At 35.6% G+C, this 25,400-nt stretch overlaps 1 long non-coding RNA gene across 1 annotated transcript in view; it reads right to left on the bottom strand.

Moving 5' to 3' along the window:
- Nucleotides 1–3,023: 3,023 nt before the first annotated feature.
- LOC134737194 (uncharacterized) overlaps nucleotides 3,024–25,400 on the bottom strand; it is a 58,752-nt gene continuing 36,375 nt past the window's right edge. Inside the window, exons 3-4 of the long non-coding RNA XR_010121838.1 lie at nucleotides 14,533–14,586; nucleotides 3,024–4,026 (exon numbers count right to left, since the gene is read on the bottom strand). This is a non-coding gene — a long non-coding RNA (uncharacterized lncRNA). The remainder of the gene's footprint in view (nucleotides 4,027–14,532; nucleotides 14,587–25,400) is intronic.

Genomic DNA, 25,400 nt, shown 5'->3' with positions numbered 1-25,400 from the left:
TTTCTCTGTCTTTATTTCAGGTGATTCCTTTCAATTCTCCAAGACCAGGCTCACTTGTATCACATGACGTTTGTACCTGCTGTTTCTACTACATGGTATGTTTTCTGTGGACCACAGTTTTTAGTTGACTAAATATCATCCCTGAAAACTCTACTGAGACAGTGCTACCTCAGGCTTTCGTTGACTCCCAGGCCAGGTCAGAGACCCCTTTCGTATGTCTATTCTGAAGCATACTGTTTTATTTGCTTAAAATATGACCTGATTTTTGGGATCATTCAGGTAGGACACCTCTTGTGGTGTATTTTCCTATAGGTGGAATGTATTTCCTACTCCATTGTTGCCCAGTTTTACCTTGAGCCTTGCTTTGTACAATCAAATGCTAGCGGAAGCGATGATGTCATATACATAAACCTTTAAGGGTGGGATAGCTAAGGTAGGAGATGCTCTTTTAGCCTGGATCCAGCAAGAAAAAGACATGGAGCAGAATTGCAGCTGGACCTGCACAGGACATTAACATGAGCAATAAATAAATAAGCCTTTATTATTATAAGCCACTAAAATATTGAGTATGTTTGTTAATTCAGCATTCTGTAGTGAAAGCTGACTAATGCAGTGTCATAGCATGCTTTGTTTTAACATGCAAGGAAAGATGACATGGTACTATTAGATAGGCTGTAAAGTTCAACTTCCTATAGTCAATGTCAATTCTGCCACTTGGTACTTCTCATTCTTAGACCACATTATTCAATCTCCCCTAGCCTCAATGACTTTACTTATAAGACTGTATAATACTATAGAATATTTTCATAGGGTGATGGTAAGGGTTAAATCAGTTAATACTGTTCAAGTATTTATACCATTTCTGGCACAGAACAAGTCCTCAGTAAATGTTAATTATTAGTATTCATACGACTCAGAAAAATTTTCAACCATATATTTTCTATGATTATTTGATTAATGTCTGTTTCTGCCCCTAGACTGGTAGGATTCTGAGAGTAGAAACTTCACTTACTTTGTCGTTTTTATGTAACCAGTGACTAGCAAAAATCTGACACTTGTAAGTGCTTAACCAATATTTGTACAGTGAATAAAGAAAATGAATGAAAGAGTAAATAAATGAAGGTAAAAGCCCAAAGCTATCATCAGTTATGGTAGTTAGAGTAATTCAAAATAAATGCTATTAAAATTTTAAATTGCTTATAGAAGGAGTCATTTTTCACGTAGTACTAGCTTTATGCATCAAATTTTATAAAATACAGACAAGTAAAAACCAGACTTCTGGTTGAACTCTATGGGATGGAAGTTCCTATAGTGGTTTGCACTGCTGGCCTAGTGTCAATAGCACTGCTATTTCATATAGGTCAATGGTGCCAAATGCAAAAAGGTAATTATTTGTCAAGATATTTTATATCCTTCCCCAAATCTTTTTATTATCAACTTCTATTTTAGATAAAGGGGATACAGGTTTGTTTGTTTTGTTTTTTTACCTGGGTATACTGCACTCAGGTAGTGAGCATAGCACCCAATAGGTTGTTTTTTTACCCTTGTCCCTCTCCCTTCCTGCCTCTAATAGACCACAGTGTCTATTGTTCTCATGTTTATGTCTGTGCATGCTCAATGCTGTGCTACTGTGAGTGAGAACATGCAGTATTTGTTTTTCTGTTCCTCTGTTAATTGTCTTAGGATTATGGCCTCCAGCTCCATCCATGTTGCTGCAAAGGAAATTATTTCATTCTCTCTTTATGGATGCATAGTATTCTGTGGAGTATATGTATCACATTTTCTTTATCCAGTCCACCACCGATGGGCCCCTAGGTTGATTCCATATGTTTGCCATTGTGAATAGCATGGCAATGAACAAATGAATGCACGTATCTCTTTAATATAATAATCTACTTTGCTTTGAGTAGATACCCAGTAGTGGGATTGCTGGGTGGGATGGTAGCTCTGTTCTTAGTTCTTTGAAAAATCTCCAAATTGCTTTCCACAGTGGCTGAACTAATTTACATTCCTACCCACAGTGTGTCCCTTTTCTCCACAGCCTCACGAGCATCTGCTGTTCTTTGACTTTTTAATCATTGCCATTTTGACTAGTGTGAGATGGTATCTCATAGTGGTTTTGAAAATATTAATAATTAAGCATCTAATTCTTGAAATTCATGGTAGATAAAACCAGTCCTAATATCATATGACACTTGTCCTCAAATTCTCCCATTGCAATATTCAGCCTCTCATAGGGGACACTTTTTTGGTATAAAATATAAGCCATAGTGTTTCAAATCATCTTCCATGATTACAAATTAATGCCCATCCTATCTCTGATAACACGTCTCTATTTTTCTAGTTGTTGTGCTTCCCAGTTTAGCATTGTATACTGGGCAATGCCCTCTCTCAGAGGCTAGAAATTAAAGAGTTAGATTGCATAGCATGGCATACATGTCTTGATCGGTAAATTAATTGAGTATGTACTCAGGCATAGACAAGCAACCTGGGAAGACTCATTGAGAATGGGATGAGTATTAGGTGAGATGAGAGCTGGCAGCAGAGACATCTTGGTGTTGAGGGACATGTGTGATATACTATACTAACATTCACCAAAGACAGCATTAATACTAGAACCTGAGTAGGGATTGATCTTGAAAGTAGAACTCAAGAAAGTGGTTTCAACTATGTTTCAGATAAATCACCCCATTCCCAAATAGTTTTACTTCTACATGGCACTATTTGAAAACACTTGTGAGGAAGCAAGTTCTTGCAGTTAGAAAGCTGGAAAGACTCTTGGTGGTAGAAATAAAATATGTTTCACTATGAGAGAAAGAACCATAATAAACACATAACAAGTCATATGTATTTTTTTATTTTTAAAAATATTGTGTAAATTTATGAAGGACAGGTGTAATTTTGTTGAATGCCTAGATACATAGTGATAATGTCACAACTTTTAGGGTATTCAACACTCAAATAACATACATTGTATGAATAACGTAATTTCTCATCATCCACCTCTCTCCCACCCCCTCATCCTTTCAAGTATCCATTGCCTGACATTCCACTTTCTATGTTCATGTGTACACAATATTTAGTTCCCACCTATGTAAGAACTTGCAGTATTTCTCTTTATGATTTGTTTCACTTAAGATAATGACTTCCAGTTCCATTCATGTTGCTGTAGAAGATATGATTTTATTGTTTTATGGCTGAACAGTATTTCATTGTGTGTGTGTATATATATATATATATATATATATATATATCACTTTTTTTTTTTTTTTTTTTTTTTTTTTTTTTTTTTTTTTGAGAAGGAGTCTCGCTCTTTCACCCAGGCTGGAGTGCAGTGGCGTGATCTCGGCTCACAGCAGGCTCCGCCCCCCGGGGTTCACGCCATTCTCCTGCCTCAGTCTCCCACGTAGCTGGGACTACAGGCGCCCGCCACATCGCCCGGCTAATTTTTTGGATTTTTAGTAGAGACGGGGTTTCACCGTGTTAGCCAGGATGGTATCCATCTCCTGACCTCGTAATCCGCCCACCTCGGCCTCCCAAAGTGCTGGGATTACAGACGTGAGCCACCGGGCCCGGCCCACATTTTCTTTATCCAATCTCTTGTTTATGGAAACTTAAGTTAATTGCATTACTTTTCTGTTGTGAATAGTCTGAAATACACATATGCGTAAAGGTATATTTTTGATACAATGATTTATTTTCCTTTCAGTACATACCCATTAGTAGATTGTTGGATCAAAGGGTAGTTCTTTTAGTTCTTTGAGAAATCTTCATGCTGTTTTCCATAAATGTTGTACTATTTTACATTCCAACCAACGGTGTGTAAGATTTCTCCATTCTCTGCATCCTCGCCGGCATCTGTCTTTGTTTTAATTTTTTTTTTTTAATAAGAGACATTCTGACTGGGGTAAGATGATATCTCATTATGATTTTAATTAAGTCATGTTTATTCTTGATCTTGTTTTTGTTCACTTCCTTTGCCAGTTGAATGCTTTCTCACTTTCCAAGCATGACAAATGGAGATACCTATAAAGGATGAAATATAGGCACTTTGATTTTCAATTGATGCTATATTAGAGTATGGCTTCCATCGATTATTCTTTCCTGGATTGGGCAAAACTATTCTAGTGTGAAGGCGTGAGGATAAGAAGTAATAGGTAAGATAAGAAAGCATAGGTAGTAGAAAAATGTTAGCCATTTTTCAAATAATTAATTAAACAATAATGCACAATAACTAATTGGTCACAAACTGTGCATTTTTATAGTTACCCAAAAGTAGACATTAATTTATGTTCTTAAATGCATATACTTTATTTTTTGAAGTCAAGAATATCCAAGAAAAGGTTAAATCACTAAATAAAATTATTCACAATAATAAAATTAGATTCATAAAATAATAGAAGACAGTCATGTGATTATAAAAGTATTAATCCCTAATAAACTCCCAGTATTTTGAAAGACGCTTGATTTTTTATTTTTCTTTCTTTTTTTTGAAACGGAGTCTTGCTGTGTCGCCCAGGCTGTAGTGCAATGGCACGATCTCGACTCACTGCAATCTCCGCCTCCCGGGTTCAAGCGATTCTCCTGCCTCAGCAGGGACTACAGGTGCCCGCCACAATGCCCGGCTATTTTTTGTATTTTCAGTAGAGACGGGGTTTCACCGTGTTAGCCAGGATGCTCCCGATCTCCTGACCTCATGATTCACCCACCTCAGCCTCCCAAAGTGTTGGGATTATAGGTGTGAGCCACTGCGCCCGGCCAACACTTGATTTTTTAACATACCAGCCTTCATATTTTTTAAGAGTCGTTCTTTCATTTTTACTTTCATATCTCTCCTTCATTCTCTTTTGTCACGAAGGCGATATGATTAATCGTGGTAAAAATACCTAAATGAAAATATGTCTATTTTACAATTGTTTTGCCAAAGATAATGGAAAGGCTATATGGAAGTATTTTATTTAAAAAATGAGTAATCAAACCTATTTCTGTTTTAAAATACAGTCATGGAGATAGCTTGGGTAAAAAGCAGAAGCAGTTTATGATAATAAATGTTAATAATTGATTTAAACAAAGGAAGTTTAGAGGTGTGATAAGCTTTAGAGTCTAAATTCCATGCCAGGCAACCCCTGTAAATACATACTTGACTTCCTTAGAAAAACTGAGGGTTTTGTTCTCCCCCAAATAGGTGTTTGCTGTATTATATTTTCATCTCTCTAAAGAAAATTTTGATATCTTGGATACATTATGCAAGCCTCTGGCACTCCCGTGTTTTGCAGGGTGCCTCCTCTTAAGTGTTTGGGTTGCATTAGACTGTGCTGATTGTGGGCATGCTTCGTCTGGGCAGAATACCAAAGGGACAAAAGCACGTTCCTGAGCCTTCAACGTAAAGCACTCCATCCATGCGGCCCTGGCACCGGAGGGTGAAATATCAATTATTACAAACATATTCTGGGCACTTTAGAGACATTACTCATTCTTCTATGCGTAATGGGAATTTATGTTTTCAGGATAAGAGAGGGAGTTGGCAGGTGCAATGGGAAGCATTGCAGTAAAATTTTTCTCTACAAAGTGAGATGTTGTCTGTAGAGAGCACGTGCAATGCCTCTGGCATTGCTTAATCTGTTTCTCTTGGGGTGGGGAAGCCAGTTTACGTTTTCCAGTGAACCATATCCATTGACAATTGCTTTGATTTCATTGTACAGGAGGCTTAACAAACAGCCAACGGATTTATGTTTTAGTGGAAAGCACGACATAACCTTCAGCAGAAAAGCTCCTTCAGAAAGAAACTATGTGCTTAGACTGCCAAGTGCATTTAAATGTTGCAAACAGTCTAAGAAAACAGGACATCTGTGTGCCATGTTCACCAGGCTGAGTGTCCTTTGAATTATGCCCTTGGCGATCAGTCTACGCACAGTAGCACATGCCTCTTGACCTCAACTCCTTGTGTATCTCTCTGATTGATGTCATAGAGGCTGGAAAGAAACTATGTAATAGTAAAATTTTCCTGTTCCCCTTTGAGGGATTTATGCATTTAAGAGATGCTCCTACTTAACCCACACATTTTGTTCTCTGTTGAGGGCAAAAGCAAAGCAATGATGTGGATAACACAACATGTTATTTCAAAAGATCTTTGTCTTTAATTGGAAAATTAAAATTTTTAACTACATAATTTTGGAAAATGAAGAGTATAAAGAATTACCCCAAAAAGTTACCAATAATTCCACTGCTGGAGATAACATTTTGTTTTATTTCCCTTATGCACCTGTTGGTATCTGTTGGTACATTCCCATGTATTTGTTCATATCCAGATACATAAGTATTTACAAAGACACACCACATTACGTCACGGTTCTTCACTTATCCTTGTATCTTGGACATTTTCTCTTGTTAAGTTATTGTAAAGTTTAATTTTAAATATTTTTATAATATTATATCATGATTGGTCCAAATATATTTATCCATGTCTTTCCTAGGAGATTCTGATATCCTCATTCTTTCTTTAGGTGTCTGTGATAAAAGGCATAAAAAACAGCATGGGATTGGGAAATAAATTGTGTTGCTTTTTTCCCCTCAAATTCGTTTATTTTTGAAATTGACATATAAAATTGTATGTAGTTACATGAAAAACATGATGTTTTGAAGTATATATACAGTGTGGAATGATGAAATCTAGCTAATTAGCATACATATTATCTCACGCAGTTAATCACTTTTGTGGTGAGAACACTTCACATCTATTCTCCTAGCATTTTTCAGTAATACAATATATTGGTATTAACTATAGTCACCATGCCGTACAATAGACTTCTTGAACTTGTTCCTTTGTCTAACTGTAAATATGTGAATTTGTGTTGCTTTTGTCCAGAGAGTTGGCTTTTGTTAAGAGTCTAGGGTAGAAAATATGATAGTCAGGTGGTGAAGCTAGCTTGCCTCATAGCTGGCTAGAACAAAGCCTCTACCCTGCAAACTTCTCCTGAAACTGTTCCCTAATATCCAAGAAATTTTAATTCCTACTTTGAGTTTTGACCTCTTTAAAAAATATAAATCCTTATAAGAGACACTATTTGAAGCACTTCTTCATCATTTCATTGTGAGTGACTTTTCAAGGGGTAGATTTCAATACTTACCTGAAGAATCAGAGTCTGAAGGGACTAAGGAAAAAGTGAGAGGGGGATGCAGTCCAAAATTACCAAGAAAGGGGGTTTCCCTGAGAGCTTGTAAGGAGGCTCTAAATTTTGTCTTAACAGAACAGGGTGATCTGGGAACCTGGAGCCTCTTTAGGGATATTTACTAACTCAGATTAGACATATATAGTTCATTCTTTATCAGATGTTATAATGAGAAGAGACAGGAGTGAACAAAAACCTAGGTTTGTTCGTTTTACAGAGAGCATAACAACTGCCAAGGCAAGGACTTGGCTAAGTTATCTTGACAACTCAGACTTAATGGATTTTTTGTTTGCTTGTATTATAGGGATAACATCACTACAGTCTACTTTATTTTTCAAGCAGAGATACTACATTTGGAACAGTGTCAAGAAAAACATATGGAATCAAATTTGATGTCTGTGGTTGGTTTCTATGTAGGTCAAATACTGTGAGATTTTATTTTATGCATATGAATGGAGGGAGTTTTAAAATCAAAAACTTGTTGGTCCTATTCAAATTTTTTTTTTTTTTTTTTTTTTTTTTTTTTTTTGAGACGGAGTCTCACTCTGTCGCCCAGGCTGGAGTGCAGTGGCGCAATCTCGGCTCACTGCAAGCTCCGCCTCCCGGGTTCACGCCATTCTCCTGCCTCAGCCTCTCCGAGTAGCTGGGACTACAGGCGTGCGCCACCACGCCTGGCTAATTTTTTGTATTTTTAGTAGAGACGGGGTTTCACCGTGGTCTTGATCTCCTGACCTCGTGATCCGCCCGCCTCGGCCTCCCAAAGTGCTGGGATTACAAGCCCTATTCAAATTTACAAGGCATTTTCTCTAATCTAGTTTCTGTGGGCTTAGTTCCAGCTTTGTTGCTTAATTGATGGGTGTAATTAGAAAGTAAATGTTCTCTGTTCCTGTGGCATTCCAATACAACATTTGGAGACAGAAGGACATATACCTCATTCATATTTATGCAATGTGTGAGAATCTTGAGAAATTTTTTTTATTCCTTATTTGAGAGAATCTGAGTCTCTCATTCCTCAATGTGTATTAGAACGTTGCCCATGATGTTCCTTCCACCTGGAACACCCCTCAAACCTCAATGGAACTTTCTTTCTTTCTTTTTTTTTTTTTTTTTTTGACAGTCTTGCTCTGTCACTCAGGCTGATACAGTACACTGGCGATCTTGGCTCACTGCAACCTCTGTCTCTCTGGTTCAAGCAATTCTCGTGCCTCAGCCTCCCAAGTAGCTGGGATTATAGGCGCACGCCACCATGCCTGGCTAATTTTTGTATTTTTGGTACAGACAGTGTTTCGACATGTTGGCCAGGTTGATCTTGAACTCCAGACTTCAAGTTATCTGCCCGCCTCTGCCTCCCAAAGTGCTGGAACTACAGGCATGAGCCACTGCGCCGAGCCCCACACAGGAATTTCTTCCTCATTTACCTCAAGATGTTGCTCAGATGTCATCTTCGCAGGAAGGACTTAGATGTGATCACTTTATTTAAAACCTCACCTTATTATCTGCACTTTCTATGCCCCCATCTGGCTTTATTTTTCTTTCTAGCACTTAACACTTTACAATGTGGAATATAATTTTTATATCATTTGTGTGATTTCCTTCCACTGGGATGAAAGCTCCATGAGAGAAGAGATTTGGGGCTGCTGTTTCACTGGTACTAACTAGCACCTAGAGCACTGCCTTACACATAGTAGGAAAATATACACATTTGTTGAGTGAACGCTATTAGTGCAAGATTTTTTTTTATCAGTAGATAAATACAGCTATATACAGCTTAGATTTATTTTAGAAAACTACCATGATCAAGGACTCTAATAGCAGCAACAACCCAGAATACCTGTCTGAATACTTATAATATTCTATTTCCAGATTTAGGCAATTATTTTAAAATTAAGTTGGCTGCATTAATTTTAAACTGAATAATTTATCATCGATTTGAGCATCAGCTCCATAAGTCTCAAAATTTCATTTTTGCAGGATGTGTTTTAGCTTAAAGGATATTCTTCCTTTCAAAATATTTTCCCAGTAACAAAGGATTTTTTTTTACACTTTAAAAGAATACAAAGGAAATTACAATAGAGTATTACCCAATTTCAGTCAGTCTTTCACCAAAAACATCTAAAACAAGAAAGAGAAAATCAAACAACAAAAAATGACATTCTGAGAAAAACAACAGCATTGCTGTTTCAGATTTCATGACTCTTTTTCTTTCTTTCTTTTTTTCTTCTTTCTTTCTTTCTTTCTTTCTTTCTTTCTTTCTTTCTTTCTTTCTTTCTTTCTCTTCTCTCTTTTCTTTTCTTTTCTTTTTTCTTTCCTTTCTCACCCTCCCTCCCATCTGTGTTTAACTGTATGCATTTACTGGAAGAGGACACAAATTCATAAATCTTGTTTTATGAAAACTTGTTTTCAAAAACACATGATCTATTTCAGCAATCAAACCTGATGCATAAGTTTGTTAGCCACTTTAAATCTTAGTAGGAATTAATTGCCAAATAAAAGATTATGCATTTCACTTATCACGCATTTATTATTCATCATTTACGTATGGACACATTGAGTGAAAGCCCACTATGCAGAAAACATTGTGCTAGCCTTTGTGTTCTCTTCAAGATAAATAGAAGTGTCTTTTTATCCTCCAGCAACTTACACTCTATGGTAGAAAACCATATGAAAATCCAGGCTGTGTGTGACTGTACTTAGCCAGCTTCCCACAGGGATCTTTCAGAAATTTGCTCTCTCCATGGTAATTCATGAAACTGTGCCTACAGTACACAGTCTCTGTGGTCATAAGTATCTGCTGCGATGCAAACAGCTTGCTAAATAAGGCAGGAGACCATAAGTGCTATTAGAGAGGTGTTATCAGTGTGCTGTGGGAGTAATTCATTCTGACTTAAAGTTTGGAGGGTGGGAAAGGGTGGCAAGAACTAAAATTGATGTAATGCGATTTAAAGTCAGGAAGGTTATTTGGTTTAAGTAAACTGTTAGGGCTATTGGATGTAAAAGATAGAAAATATTTTATAGATCATTTCTAGTTCAGTAAAATTGCTGATCAGGAAACTGAAGTTCAGAGGGAGGAAGTGCCATTCCCTAAGTTATAAGAATAGTTAAATGCAGTACAGAATTCTGACATCATTTATTAGCAACTATTTACTATTAGATATTATTTTCAATTAAGAATTTAGCTTTCCTTTTTTTCAACAAAAGTCATCTTTTTTAAAAGATGCTCTTGACTACTAACATGATCTTGGTCAAACATAAGGAAATTGCAAGGTGAAGTGTATGTAGTATGAAAAACTTTTAGATAAAATAATATTTAAAAATCCACTTCGGGGAAAATTATTAAAAAGAAATTTTTATGCAGTTTTTCTTAACTATAAGAACTTAACATTATAATTTTGTATTTTTTTCTTCTCATGCTTAAAAAATAATTTAACCATAGCAGAAATAGCATGTGGTAGCAATAACAAAGGGGATTATTTGAGTTATTTAGAGATTGTAATAATAAATTTTAAATTTAAAAAAATCCTTTAAGTCTGCTGTGACAAAAAGAATTAGAGCTGGAAAAGTTTTCCTCAGGAAATATTAGCACCTATATTAAGAGGCCTCAATTTGGTTCAGTTTCTGAATTCATCCCACCCGTTTCCTCCCCGCGTGGTGGCTTTCTTGGGAAAAATTATTTCGTTTAAAACTATTTACTTAAAACTGGAAAAAAAAATCCATAATATGAAACAGCATTTAAGTCATCTTTTCACTTAAAAAAAAATCCCAGTTCTGAGACCTTCAGATAAATAGTCATTGACTCTTGGGTTGACCTTTAGCTATGTCTGCAGGCATTGAGAAGACTCATATTCTCTAGGCACAGACATTTTAGGGTAAGATTTCATCAGCCCAATACAAATAATATACATGAATGTTGTATATCCATTTTTTTGAGTGTTCAAATAAATTACAAACCTCACTCATTAATTCGTTAAGCAGACATTTTTGAGCACCTACACTGGCAGTAAGCCCAGAATATGCAGTGGTGTACATGTAAGTGGGTTCTTAACTGTAATGTACCAGCATCCTTCCTTCATTTTCATCTGCTTGTCTTTTTGTTTTTTTGAGCCAGAGTCTCCCTCTGTTGCCCAGGCTGGAGTGCAGTGGTGCAATCTAGGCTCACTGCAACCTCCGCCTCCCGAGTTCAAGCAATTCTCCTGCCTCAGCCTCCCAAGTATCTGGGACTACAGGCGTGTGCCATCATGCCCAGCTATTTTTTGTGTGTGTATTTTTAGTAGAGACAGGTTTTCACTGTGTTAGCTAGCCAGGATGGTCTCAATCTCCTGACCTAGTGATCTGCCCACCTCGGCCTCCCAAAGTGCTGGGATTACAGGCCCGAGCCACTGCGCCCAGCCTCATCAGCTTATCTTAAATCCAGCTTCAGATCCTTAATAGTAACCAACATCTGTATTGCAAGATTATATTTTCTTTTCCTAATTTTTTTCTATGTGGGAATCAAGTGTGACGTACGGAGCCATAGAATTACAAATTATGTGAATAATGGCTCTTCTTTTGAGATTATCACTGACTCCATTCAAGAAAATTTTCATTCCTAATCTCAGCAATACACAGCAGACAATGCTGCAGATAAAGGGAGCAACCAGGTTTGTGTTTTGCTTATTTATTTTTTCACTGAGTCTAAGCAATTTCATATTATTTTACTGCTTTGTCTACATATATCTTGCCTCATCTACAATATTACCGGCTCACAGAAAAGAAGACAATGTTTTATACCTAATAATTTGTATCTGCCTTGGCATGCAGTTGGACTTTATCTATGAAACTGAATTGAAAATACCATTTGAAAGAAAAATTAAATGGAAACACTTTTTAATCAAATAAATTCATATACTTGAAAAATTATGAATCTGTCATTCAAATGATAGTAACTAACAGTTTTGAAAGACTGCAGTTCTAACAGTGTGCTCAAAATTCAGAGACACTATAAAAATATTAAATAAAACATATTGTCAAATTGCTACAAATCCCAAATATAATTTCATCTAGTTTATGAGATATTGAGTTAACTTTAGAGCCAGATTAACACCTTGTTTACTAAACCAGCTCTGTATTTCCAAAAAGGCTCATTATTTTAAAGCATTTATGAAAAGGAAAAGATATTTTTTGTGTGGATAGTTATTTATTTTTCTATTGACAACAAAATTAAAGACAGTCAGAAAATATTAATGTCGGACATAGTTGAAAAGTGAGATTATCATTACATTTTCCTCCCATATTTTAGGATTGTAAACTTTTCACTATTTTAGGTTTTAAGTATATGTTGTATCTATCATTTGAAAAAGCAACCATGACTTAAAAACAGGCAAAACAACAACAAAATTAAGACATGTAATTTCTTACAAGATTCCTTGGCATATTGTTTACTTATATATAATTTAGAGTTATTTAGAAATGGTCTGAGAATACTGTGTAAAAAATACCCTACAAAATTCAAAATTTAATAAAACAACTATTAAGACATTTAATAGCTTAAGGGTACAACTGAAAAGAAGTCAGTGATTAATCATACCTTTGAGTTTTATGGAATACTAAAGTACCCTATGATCTTATTCCAGGTTTCGAAGTTCCTAAATTTTAATCTAGGAGAGATATAGGAAGCATAAGCAATAGTTCAGCAGATGGCACTCATGCCCTTAGGTCTAGAATCAAACCCAATCTAAAGATGTTGGTTTCACACCTAAGTATAGAAATAGCACTTAGGTATCTGTTGAAATTATTTATCATAATACCAGAAAGGGCAGCAAGTATATTTGCAGTGGGGTGGTAGAGTGGGATGAGCAAGCTCGTATGATTCTCAGTAAAGAACTGATACGGTTGAATCTATAAGTAACCCTGAGTCTAAGAGTGTTCCATACCACTGTCATTGGCTTTTCTGCAAAGTCAGTAATTATCATTTTTGGAGAAACTATTGTTCCTTGTGGTTTAAAACTTTTAAAAATATGTTCACACTTTCAGAGTCACACTTAGTCTTCTTTCTCCAGAGATATTTGACAAATACCCATTAAGGAAAAGCCATGTGAAATGATGTTGAAAGGTGTTTCATGGAGGGCAAACATGTTTCCCTTTCTTATATACCTGTTTTGGTGTAGAAAGCAATATGGGATGGAATCCCAATAGTGCTTCTTTTTTTTATCATCAATCCTATGATACTAACTCAATTTCCCATCAAGTATATGAAAACTATAGAACGACCCTGTGGGAGAAAAATCAGAATTAAGACTATTTTTAAAATACATGTCTTGTCTTGCTAAAGTACAGTAATATATAGTCCTTTCCTTTACCTTTCATAAATTGCATAAAGTTTTGAATTATTTGGTCAAAATCACAAAAATGTAAAGTTTTCCTATTCACAGTGTGTCATAGTAAAACTGTTAATACACAAAATTTGCCAATGGATTACGTTCTAAAAACAAACCAATAATGCTAAACTTTCAAAGTAAGAAAGCTTAGGAAAAGTAAATTTGATTTCTGTATCTTAATGTCATACAAATTTATTGAATGTTAATGGAATAATTTCAGAAACAAGAGTTAAAACTGCACTTGTATTCCAACAAAATATCAATAGCTTTCATTCAAAATTTTAGTCGTCTAAATGTTTTGACTACACAACACCCAATACATTGGACAGACTGGAGGTCATAGTCAAGATTCATTTTGAAGAATAAGGGACATACTCTATCCTCCTCACTCAATGAAAGAATAAATAGAGAGTCTAAATGGTATCTATACAACTCATGATAATGTTCCAGAGACTGTGACTTTGTCTGAGATCCTCCTCGGCTGAAGAGATCCATATTTCTAACATTCAGAGATTGCCACATGAATCCCAAAAGTAATTGGTCCATAGCTTATGGAATATGTTACCAAGTACAGGGAAGGCATTATAACATGGGGGTCAAGAGTACATACTCAAGTTCTCTAGTTTAAAATCTTTGTTCTGCCACATAATAACTATGTGACCTTGGACAAGTTGCTTATCCACTGTGCCTCCATTTCCTTAGCTATCATGTAGAAACATTAATAGTACTTACCTGATAGTAATGACAGAAGAATTAAAGTTACTGCTTGTAAAGTTTATAAAATACTGCCTATACATAGCAATTGTTACGTTAAATATGTTAAATAAAATACACTGGGGAAATGTTTGTATTGTAGCTTCCTCTTTAAGGTAATGATGCATAATTATATTAAAAGCTCCATTAAAAAATAAACTAAGATATGTCTTGGTAACAAACAACTCCAAAATATCAACAGCTTACAACAACAAACATTTAATTTTTACTCATATATTATGGGTTCTGACACTTACCAGCAATGCGACCTTGGGCAATTGACTTAAGTTTCTGCACATTAGGGTCCACATCTGTACAATGAGAACAATAATAGTGCCAATGTACCAGAGGGTAGCTGCGAGGAATAGATGTATTAGCACATGCAATATGCTTAACACAGTAACTGGGAGATTGTAAGCATACTGTAAATGTTAACTTTATGATTTAAATTCTTTTTCTGTCTTACAAGTGAGGAAACCAAGTCTCAACAGATGAGGTGATTTAAACAAAGGTAACCCAGCTATCAAATCAAATGATGAATCAGAGGCTCTCACTAAGATTGAACTAAATTAAATCCCCTCTGTACTGTTTTGCTTTACATTAATTACTGGGAAATTCTAATTGTTATAAATACCTACAATAATGATATTGAGAAATGTGATCAAGAATTCGTAAAGAAATAACTTTTTCCTAGCGCATTATATTTTGGTGAGACATATAACTTGCCACATTTATATGCACAGAGACAGAATGTGAGAGAATATGAGATGGCAAAAAGTAACAATACTGGTCACCATCATTGTGATTGTATGTGTTTCCCAGTTCTCATTAATGTCCTAGAGTAGGATAGGAGATGGGAACAGTAGGGAAGGAAACATTTGTCAAGTACTGATTAGGCTTCTTGCACTATGCTGCACCACACCTTACACCTCACTTGCTTCCCAGAACAGCAACCATGTAAAATAGGTCCAGTGGCTACAAATGTTAATCTTTGATCATGGCACTATTATTCCTAGGCTGATACTTTTTGATGTTCTCTCTGTCACTAATTTCAGCTTGCACCATAGCATAAAGTGAAAAATACTATTTTTCACTTTGTTAATGTCCCATTTTCTAAGAAAGATCTCTCTTGATCAAACTATGGAAAAGAAGCTTCATCCTAGTCATATCACTCATCATTCCCTGAAATTGTAGTGTACATCGATAATCTGCATCCCTCAACATTAATAGAAGAGTCGTACATGCATGGGAATTGTCTGTCTCGTTCACCGTTTAATCCCCAGTGTCTAGGATAGTGCCTGAATGAATGAATTCATCTGAGAATGTAAAATAGAATGAATGAGGCTAAGAGATTTAAGAAATTTATCCAAGCATTCACAGCTTGTGTGTTGTACCACTGGAATTTGCACTACAAATTTGAGTCCAAACCCTGTGGGCATCCCATTGTGCCAACTGTTTCCACCTTGCTTCAACAGTTAGTATCACTGTGGTCATGGACAGCAGCACAATGTGGTATTAGGTTAAACCATATGGGATGCTTTTCTGAATTTAGTGACAGTAAGTCTATTGTGTGATGTATATAAAGAGCTACCCTGCTAATGGGAAGGATATTTTGTTATAGAAGAATCAGTAAGTTTAAAGGCCCGTATGTCAGTGGGGAGTGCAGGTTTTTCTAGAAACTGACAAAAGACCAACATGTTTGGAAATTAGTGAGTGACAAGGGGAGGGTTTGAAATGAGATTGGAGAAGTAGGCAATATATAGATTGTACATAGCCCTGTAGGTCTTGCAAATAAATTCAAATTTTATTCTACATGCAATAGAGGTTTACTGGAGATTGTAAGTAGAACAATATAATCTGATTTGAGTTTTTGCAAAGTCACTTTGGCTGCTATGCAGAGAATGGACTAGGAATGGAAAAAATATAAGTACAATAAATACATTCACACACATACACCTTCACACCCTATATGCTGCCTTTGAGGAATGTGTCAAATGGGGGAAGAGATTATTTTGCACAGGTCCAGAAACATAGTGACAGTGAAGTTTCTATCCAGATGATAGCATCCCAAACCTATGAACAGTAGAAGGTATTGACTCCCTCCATCACTGTTCAGCTGCCTGCCCTCTGAAGTAGCAAAAATGATCTCACATAAAATGGGATCCCACCCTATTGATAGCAACTATAAACCAAATATAATTTTGTGTGCAAAATAGTCAGTGTATAACAACAACCTATAAATTTCCTATTATCCAAAAGCATTTTATTCTCTATACTATCCAGTTGCTAACAGTCATTTTCTTTCATTTTCTTTTTTATGACCATATCATTCTTCCATCCAAAACTCCGCACCAGCTCTCCATTTTCTGTTGTTTTCTAGGATGAAATTCAAACACTTGAAGTTCCTCATGATCCGATCCCCATAGCCTTCTCCATTCTCAACTTTATCAGCAATCCCTACTCATCTCTCTTTCTCTCTCTCTCTCTCTCTCTCTCGTGCACACACACACACGCATGCACACACACACACTGTACTGAGGCAGTAGTGAATATATTTATCACATTCTACTATTTTTCCCATGTTTAGTATCTTTTGAGAATTTTCATTTTTAAAATTTTTGGTCTGACAAGCTTCTTTTCAATCTTAAAACCTCAGTTATTGTCGTCTTCCTCAGAAAGTCATCCCTGGTACTTCCTTAATGGGAGGCAGATACACTTAAAAAATGTTCTATACTTCTGTGCATGGATATATCAATTTATTATTTATTGAATTATTATTTATTTATTACTAGAATTAGTTTTCTGTTGAGGGGCTGCATTTCATTTGTTTTATGTTTAATGGGTGTAGTATCATTGGACTCAAGATTGTTTAGCCATTCAACAAATATATTCCAGGTTAAATTATACCTTTCATATATATAGATATTCAAAATAATGAACATGCGTGCAGAAATAAAGCAGATTATGCATAAAAAGTAGAACCAAGATTATGCACAAAAAGTAGAACTAGCCCTTTGTCAATTCCTAGTTACCAAAAAGTATTGCAACTTCACAAAACAAAAGAAAATATAAATCCTCAGTGGAACTGAAAATATTCTTAGAAGTTCTAATACTTGTTTTTGTGGTTTTGGAAATCTACATATCTGGCATATATATTATAATGTAAAAAATAAAATGAAGTCAACTAAAAAGCTTTATTATTTAAAAAAATAAGACTCGTAAAGAATGTGTTAGTGTGTTGTGGATACCACCCTCTTTATTGTTTTGATTTAAGCACTTCAAAAATGATGTTTCCATTGGGTGCCACCACCACAGGTTATAAGGGTTTTGGTCTTTATTCATTTATTCAATATGCTACTGAACTTTGAAATTTAAGAAACTGTGAGATGGAACAAAACAATGCACTATTTATTATGTGAGAAAGCAGTAACTGTAAGACTGCTGTCAGTTCTGGCAAATGAGATCACACTTCTGAAGGTACAGGAATAGGTTTTTTAAAGTCTCTATTCATAATTCTGATAATATGCAATACTTCCTGGACTCAGGACCACAGAAGTGAGGAAATAGAATATGCATGCAATAAAGAAGAAGCCGTAGTGAATATATTTTTCTTTGTGGAACATTATCATTTCTTTCTCAGAATCCTTTGCTTTCTTTCACAAGGCCACTGGAATGTCTGCAAATAACATACATGAAAATAGTGTTCTAATGAATTAATTACTTCAGGAAAAGGATCACAGACTTCAGCATAGTTATGTGAATTCCACCAGAGAACAGATATTTGTGGGAAGTGTCCTTGTCTGACTTGTTCTCCTCAGTAAACACTGCATCTGAAACAGTGGAGCAAGCCAGGGAGAATCTCGGCATTCATTGGACTGATGAATGATGCATTGAGTATGCAACTTAAATTTAAATGAAAATGGTAGTATTATTTTCAATGGTTACCACGTTTGTTGCATTTTCCAATCTGTTTTTTTCTCTGAAAATATATAGCCATATATTTCATTTTTTATGAACTTTTCATGAATAAGATGTAGTCACATCGTTCCCTCACCCCAAACAGTACAGTATGTATGTTCCACAAATAACACTTTCTTGAATAACTATACTATAACTCTACAGATCAGAAAATAAAAATTGGTACAGTATTACCATTTGAACCTAAATTCCCATTCAAATTTTGTCAACTGCTTTAATAATGAGAGCTTTGTCTTGTTGGCTTTGGTTCTATCCAGAAAAGCAAGTTACATTAATTAATTGTTGCAACAGATTCTTTCATCCTGAATCAGTTCCTCAGTGTCTTTCTATCTTACATGTCATTGACATGTTTAAAGGGGACACGCTCTACATTCTGAAGGATGACCCTCAACGTGGATCCATCTAATGCTCCTTCATGTCCTGACTAAGGTCATGCATTTTTGGCAGGAGTGAGTTCCATGGAAATGGGGTGGCACGTTTCTTGGTGCATCGCCTCAGGAGACACATGATATAGATCAATCCTTCCCCTGGTGATTTTAATTTTAACCTCTTGGAGACACAGGGTCTACTAAGTTCTTACACCTTACAATCACCATTTTTCTATTTGAATTATTAGTATATTGTAGGGCAGTATTTCACAATCATGCCATAAGTTTATTTCTCAGTGAACCACCACTAAATGGCTTTCGTATCCACTGGCAGTACCTGCTTTAACCAACCATTATCTCTGATGGCTGCCAAGTAGTAATTTTCTTATTCCCATTATTCCTTTAAAATTATTTGGCATTCCATTGTAAATAAAAATTGTATCTCTAAATTTATTTTTATATATAATAGACTAATATAATATATAATGATTCTAATAATTAACTCATTTATGATGACAGTATAAAATCATGAGCTTCTGTCTTATTCATTAGGGTTGCAATACATTTTTGCCATTAGTTATTTTAATGCCAAAAATCATCCCATTCAAACTAGCTTCTATATACTTTTGACACGTACCCAACATTCATTGAACATTGCCTTAATGTCAGGTGCAATAGAATGTTGCATTCATGCTTTTCCTGCCCTTGTCCTGGAATCAGTCATTTCTCCCAGAAGCTCTGGCTCCTTTTAGTGAGGACAGCATTTAGAAGCTAAGATTATGGCCCTTGCCATGCTCATTGTTATATGGGTGTCATTGCTTCTAGGCCCTTTCAATGGACAGAGCTTGGATATGAATGTAAATGAATGTATATGCAACTATAAATATTTGTTGAGTATGTATATTATAAAATCATGAGCCCATAGTTGAAACCTCCAATTTCAATCCAATACCTCATGCTTGTTTTCATTATTATATTTTCTTTGTCTATTAATAACTTCTTTTGCTATGAAATGTTTGATTTTATTCTAAATGCAGTTTCTTACTTGCTCAGTATAACCAAACTCTAGCTGTGAAGGCCTCCTTTCTGTCTTTGCCAATCTCCTCCCAGCACTCCCATTGTTGGTCACCAATCTTCTGGTCAGCTTATCTGTATGGATCTCTAACCCTCCCTAAATGCCCTGCATCCCTGGTCACCATCAATCCTGCCAGCCCACACCTCATGTAGCTCTCCCATCTTCCTCTCTGTCACCACCTCACATTCTAGTTTCCATGTGTTCTCCTCTACATGGTAAAGATAAAGAAAAACTGGTAAATATGTTTTAACAGTATTTTTGTTCATTGATGATTACTTCACAAAAGATTCATTAAACATAGTCCGTACTGTGCCTTCTTAGAATAACAACTAAAAAAATAAAGAAGAAAAGAAGAAGGAAAAATTCTAGCTCTTTCTTTTTTATTTTTGGGTCACATTATTTGAGGCATCTAAAGAAATAATTCTACAGCTGTGCTTAAGATTTTATCTCTTTGCCATTCTAGCCTCAGAATACTAATTAAATTTAAAAAGTGTTTATTGTAGTATTCAAGAAATCTGTCAATTGTAATACCTGGTGTTAGAGTTAAAATGTTGTGATGTAGATGTTAGTTATATAAGCACTTGTAAGCTGCTTTTTTGAGAGTATTCATATAAAATTTTATGATTTTTTAAAAAATAAAATACCAAGTGACCATATGTATTTATGCAAGATATAGTCCTTGCTTAGGGCAGATTTACTGCCCCCATTCAACAAGAGAACATTGAGGCAAATGTATCAAATAGTTTCCTAAAGTCTCAGAAATGTCCAGCTCTCACAATTTCACTACATAATGCTGCTGACTCTAACATGAAACATATATCTAGAGATTATCTTCTCTTTTCTTCAAAAAATATATAGTATTGTGATGATATTCAGATAAAATGTTTTTATCCATAAATAATAGAACATGCCGTTCAAACAGGATCTAAGGAAATTTATTACCTCATACAACAGGAAAGCCAGTGCCAATAATGGTGAAGACGCTAAGATTTGTCTCTGCTAGATCAGCTTTTGCGTTGATTTTAACTGAACACTGGTTTAGACAGTGCCCTTACATGAGGTTGGTTGCATTATAGGAGAGAAACTTGAAGCTTAGAAAACAAGTCTTCTTCAATGGACGGTAATCTTGCCTAAAGTTGTTTTTTTTTTTTTTTTTTTTTTTTAGTACGTAAACATTTTCTTTACCACACTGAAAACAGTAAACAAAGTAGCCGTTGGTTCCAGAATGAGACACTATCTGTATCTTTCAAACTCTTTTGCTATACAAACATCCTTGAAAAAAATGATCAGAATCAAAAGCAGTAAGTGCCTTTGCCTGCAAGATTTAAAGATATTCAAGATACCTACAGAAAATTGAACACAAGCTTCAGCTTGATTTTAGAGTTCATATAGCAAATCAGCAATATTGTCATGGACCCAGATGCTCAGTACTTTTGTTCTCTTTTCTCCTTAGGATATTGACAGTTGTTACTTATGTTTGCAAGATGTGTTCATCAGTTTCTTGGTACCATATTGGCATATGCCCATTGTAAGTGAAAAAGAAGGGTGTTCCTACTATTGCATGTTTCTAGTGGGTAAAGCCACATAGATAGATTTTCCTGCATGTCTGTCTTCAGTATTGGGCCATACATTCATTCCTAATCCTTGGTTACCAAAGGGTATGAGACCAATCATGATTGTCAGCCTCCATTTTCCTTTCTGAGCCATTTGAGGGTCAATATCCAAATAAATTGAGGTCCTATGGCAAAAAAAAAGTAGACAGATGAGGCAACCAACTGAGACTTTCAGGCTCATGGATTCCAGAAATGTTGCTACTTCTATGCTCTATAAATTTTAAAAATTTCTTTTGCAGCACAGCAGTAGAAAAATGGCCTTTCTTTTCCACACAGATTAATAGAATATGAGCAATTACAGAAACCTTATATTTTGGGCAAACCATAACTAGGGAGCTAGGTGGGGCATGCAGCTTCATCCTAGGGTCTGATAGTTAAGATTCTTAGGCAATTTACAGGGGTTCAATTCTAGATGTTTCCCTCATTTTTACCCTGAAGACAAGTGACAATATATATTAGCATTACTATCTCTTTAAGGAACCTTTCTCAAGCTTCTGTTCTAAAGTGCTTCTTCTTATTTATATCTTTAAAAAATATGAGTAGGACTGCTCCTTCTTATGTTCGCTTGTGAGCTTATCATTATCTTCTTCATCAGAAAGCCATTTCTTGAATTACCAGAGAGCCAATTAGTATGATTCTGAGAGCAACTTATGTTTGAATGGTCTCTAAAAATGTGTTTTATGGAAGCAAAGTGAAAAATATCCATTTGATTAATTTAATCACTAAAGGTGAAACTTCTTTTTCTTAAAAGTCAATACTTTCCCTCCAGTAGTTTGGCTCTTCTTTTTCTCTAAGCTAAACTTTTATATCCAAGAGTTCTGAAACACATACCCTGCTGTGATATAATGGGATCTTACGAAACTGGGTTACTAAGTATTTCTAGAAACCTAAAGAAGATTCGTCAATCTTTTAACCAGTAAAGCCTTAGCAGAATACGATAAAGGCCTTTTTTACTACTTGAAAAAAAGAATGTGTTCTCATGTCTCTCTTCCTTAAGAGAAGTAACTACCTAAATTGTTCTATCTGGTTTTAAAATTCTGGTTTGCATTATGTTACATTTAGTCACTAACAGAGGACTTTTTAGTCTTTGATCTTGGACACTGGTTCAAATGTTTCTTTTGCTGTTGTTTTGTTAGAACTCTTTCCAAAATCATGGTCAGAGATAAAAGACTACACATTGAGTATCGTGTATACTGCTTGAGTGATGAGTGCACCAAAATCTCAGAAATCACCACTAAAGAACTTATTCACGTAACCAAACACCACTTGTTCCCCCCAAAACCTATTGAAATAATAAAAAATAACTAAACAAATTTTTTTTAAAATCATAATTTTGCTTTCTACAAAAAAAAAAAATCAGAAAGTAAATGTGTCCTGATTCACATGGTCACCTACTGACTTTGCAGAAGGGAGAAAAATGGAATCCTAAAACAGATCTTTCTCCTAGAATAAGTTGCCTTAGAGTATATCACCTAGTAAATTTTGAAGTAGGGTTCAGAAAGCCCTACTTAGCCTCTATTACTGTGTGACACTGAAAAAGTTACTTAACTTCTCTGGTATTTTTGTTTCCTCATCTGTGAAGCACAGGCATTACATTAAATGCTCTCTAAGAATCATCATTCCATACACTGATTTATTTCAGATTCTGTGGGATTTTTATGATTTGCATTACTTTTATAAACCAGTAGTCAGTATGTTTCCTAGATATGAGAGAATGCCTCTAATTCTCAGAAAGTTTTGTTTTGTAATGTTTTAATGATTCAGTTCCATGATTTCCTAAAAAACAAGCTATCTATTTCTGCTTTTCTCCTTACTGATCCTATTGCTGTTTTGAAAATAACAAGTTGAATTTAATTGGAGTAAAATTAAATTTATATTCGGTAGTGTTCTTTTCTGTTGAATTTGCTCTCTAAGAGACAAGCAAAACTTTTAATAGAATAATGATAGTAGTAATATGCACCACTAGCCACTACAAATTCTCTTTCGAAACAAGTTGAAGTACAAATAAAAATAAGAAAAAATATATATATTTTCTATAAACAGCCTATTTTAGAGTAATATATTTCTAAAATATGCATTTGTTATTTTCTAATTAAAATATGTATTTATTAAGCTCACTAGGCAAGCAAAACCATCACTCAATTTTTCCCTCCGGTCTGTTTACTCAGTGTCCACCATGGTCAGATGAGGATGATGATACTTTCTGCCAAAAATTCTTGTGAGTGGTGGTTCTTGGATATACTATTTAGCATGAAATGGTGCATTTTATGGGCTTGAAAGAAAACAATATTCCTAGAGAAATAATTTCAGAGACAAGAGTCTTTATAAAAAAATATAGATGGTGGTCAAAACCACATGGGTGCACCTGAATACTAATTCCTTCTACGCTGACTGATTTCTCTCAGAAATTTACTTGGCAGAATAGAGGTAATGAGAATTGTGGCTAGGATATAAATGATAGCAACAACCACCATTACAATGAAAAAGACAGTTTACCTCCAACCATCCCAACAGGAAGACCCTGATAAAATCTAATTCCTTAGCTTGGAACCACACTCAGAAGTATTTTACAGCCCTTCTTAAAAAATTGCAAAGTAAACATTCCACAGTGAAGATGAGGGATTGTTCAAAAGCTCACAATCTCCTCGGAATTTAGTGTGGTAGGAAGTTGGGCCAGGAGCTAATGAAGAGGGATATGGACTATTAAAAAAAATTAGACATGCTAAAGGATCCTAAGGCTGTTATTGTTTCCCAAAAAATGATTACTTCCTTTGAAATCAGGGCTATACAGATTTTCACTGATGCATAACCACTGGCACTTTAGTGTAAACGGTACTACTTTGATGAAAGTGATCTTGGCTTCAGTCACAATGCCCAAGTGGGCATAGTGATAAATGTCACTGTGTGCTGTCTCTAACCAGCTTCTAAATGCTAGGAAAGAGGAGCCCTGGGAAAATGCAAACTTCCTTGACTACGTAGAATAGACTATGCTCTTGGCCGGGTATGGTGGCTCACACCTGTAATCCCAGCACTTTGGGATGCTGAGGCAGTTGGATCATGAGGTCACGAGATCGAGTCCATCCTGGCCTACATGGTGAAACTCTGTCTCTACTAAAAATACAAAAATGAGCCAGGCGTGGTGGCACAAGCCTATAGTCCCAGCTACTCAGGAGGCTGAGGCAAGAGAATCGCTTCAACCTGGGAGGCAGATGTTGCAACGAGCCAAGATCATGCCACTGCACTCCAGCCTGGGTGACAGAGTGAGATTTCATCGCAAAAAAAAAAAAAAAAAAAAGAACAGACTATGCCCTTATCCTGAGGTACTGAGAGGTCTGCAAAGTGGTGGAGAAACAAAAACTGTCTTCAGCATGGAAGCTGCTGTTAGTGGGAAGATCTGATTAAATCAAAGAGGTGTCTGCATCTTTGTGCACTTATAAAAGGATTGTTCTTAAATAAAATTGGAAAATGGGAGAATATTTTAAAAATTTTAATTCATGGAAATTATTCCCTCAAATATGGGCTTTCTTTTGGTGTAACAGTGAATGTTCTAAATTTCCTTTGATGTTGGTTATGTTCATGGAATGAGCATTGTTGCATGAATAAACACCAGTGGCTTTTCATTAATAAGTCAGAGAAGTTACTGCTGTAGTAGTTTGGGCTTTCTTATATTTGTCTATTGAATCCCACAAACAACCTCCCTTATCCATCCTCCATATTGATGCCGGAAGGTCATTCAAGAACACAAATACAATCCTGTTTATCTTTGCCTACATCTGCTTAATAATACCATGTTGCCTAGCGTACAGTGCTTGTGTTCCTTAGATTGCTATAAAAAGCATTTCACAATTTGGCCTTTGTCTACCGCTCTACGTATGTAACTCTGTCCCAGGACAACATATCCACCCACGAGACAAATTCACTTCTGTTCTCCAGCTGTATCAAGCATGCTGAAGTTCTTGGGAAACATGATATTTATATCTCTTTTCCTTTATTACACTTTCAATCTGTATTATATTTCCATTTTTCCCTCTAAGAAACTTCTATTCACCCCTCAAAACTTAATTGAGCATCTTCTGAAAAGCCGTCCATGC

The sequence above is a fragment of the Symphalangus syndactylus genome, chromosome 7, assembly GCF_028878055.3.
Source record: "Symphalangus syndactylus isolate Jambi chromosome 7, NHGRI_mSymSyn1-v2.1_pri, whole genome shotgun sequence".
In the NCBI taxonomy this organism is placed as follows: Eukaryota; Metazoa; Chordata; class Mammalia; order Primates; family Hylobatidae; genus Symphalangus; species Symphalangus syndactylus.
Note: the sequence above shows the minus strand (reverse complement) of the source record. Positions and strands in the feature narration are given on the sequence as shown.